Source organism: Bactrocera latifrons, unplaced genomic scaffold (genome assembly GCF_001853355.1).
Source record: "Bactrocera latifrons isolate USDA-ARS-PBARC rearing strain unplaced genomic scaffold, ASM185335v1 scaffold_113, whole genome shotgun sequence".
In the NCBI taxonomy this organism is placed as follows: Eukaryota; Metazoa; Arthropoda; class Insecta; order Diptera; family Tephritidae; genus Bactrocera; species Bactrocera latifrons.
Window position 1 is genome coordinate 660,504 of NW_017534553.1, and position 1,901 is coordinate 662,404.

Genomic DNA, 1,901 nt, shown 5'->3' on the forward strand with positions numbered 1-1,901 from the left:
AGGAAACCGCCAGTTTAAAAAAGTGTGTTTTGAGAAAAACGCGTTTAAAGTTTGAGTTGTGCACTCCGAGCTGATTCCAAAATAAACTTATAAAATCAATTATATTTTAAAAAATTCGTAAAGTATTTTTTAGTTAAAAATTGYAAACGATTTTACATTTAGTCCATAAACATCGCGTAGAATTTCATTATTCCTTAATTCTTATTTATGAAAAAGAAAGAAACTGACTTGACTCCCTAGCTTCGCTTGCAAAACGTCAAGTCATCATATCATACTCTGTTCTGTCCAACAGCATAAACTACAAACATGCATGAATACTCTTGAAGAATGCAAATTCAGGTAAGGATGCAAAGTCGTTGAAGAAACTAATTCACCGAATCGCCGCTTCGTCGCTTAATCTTTTAAACTGCGTCTGATTTTGTATTGCAATTGCAATATAGTAAATAAATAAACAACTGGAGGGAATATGAATCAACAACAACAACCAATATGTGGTAGTTGATAATAGGAAGAGAGGAGAAACCGCAGTACACTTTGAGGGAAAAGTGTGTTTRTAAACAGACGACATGGTTTTGAAGGAAGAACGAACCGGTTAAGCATTTACTTGCCTAGAATCGGCTAGAACACARAACAAATACCGCAACTATGGCAAACTCACGCTTATTGCTCATTGCCTAGCCCAACTTTTTGTTTGTACGCCTGAATCTTCTTTGCTTCAATACTACATGACCCAAGCGTCGATTGAGAAACACCAYAGGCCAGAATCAGTTGATAAAATARTTCGACCAATGAACCGTTGGTAAGCGAATCAAAAGGCATACTCCAAACATATGAAATAATAAAAATAAAAGCGGATTGAAGTGGGGTAAAGCAACTTGAACCAGTCGAACTATTAAAAGCAAACAAAAGTCATAATTGATGGTAATTGTAGACTTTCATAGCAGGTGGAGTCGTTCGAACTTTTTGACCACTCTAGACATGTTGAGCATATGGCGAAATATTTCTTCTTAGTGTTGCTAATATTAGCAAAGAATATAGGAATAGCAGCTTCGGGATGTTGTAACTGGTTTCGAATGGTTAAACCATAGAGACTATGCGAATCGAACAAACAATAGTAATGAATCAAATAGACTGTTATAATTTAATAGAGGTAGTAAAAGAGARATTTTACATCCTACATTAATAAGTGAACAACATACTATCTTGTATTTTCCTAAACTGGAGTGTCATTCGTTCAGGTTTTCAATCGTCTTCAGGGGTTACGCGATGCCGTAAATAACAAAAATGAGTGCTTAATATACATATTAAACCTTCTGAAGCAGCCTTTCCAAAGAAGCATCCTTAAAGTTCCAAATGGACTACTAAAAAACAGCAAATTATGTATATACGAGTTGTACTATTGTGAAGAGGTAATCTGTCCATTATAGAAAGTTGGAAACAAGTTAGATGACAAGCCATGAAGAAGAAGGAATCACGTGACATCTAACAGTGTTTTCAATTTTTGTGTTTATAAACCCATTCGTGTTTGGCTTATAAAAAGACAAACATTTATTCAAATCCCCAAAAGGTGCAGGATTATGGACGTTTCGTTGGGTTAAACATTGGGTTAACGTCTGTGAAACAATGATTCCCGACTGCCAGGATGTCATGAAACGTTTCACTACTGGCAATGAGTTTTGGATCTATGCTCACAACCCGGAAACAGACGATCAATCGGCGGAATATCGTGGTAAAGGTGAGCCGTAGCCGAAAAAATCACGTCYAAGCAGGTCAAAAGTCATGGTTATGTTGACAATTTTATTCGATTCGGTGTGGTGCATCCCGAACTCCTTCCAACCGGCCAAACTGTCAACAAGGAATACTATTTGACTGGTATGCGTTTACGCCAAGATATTCGTAAA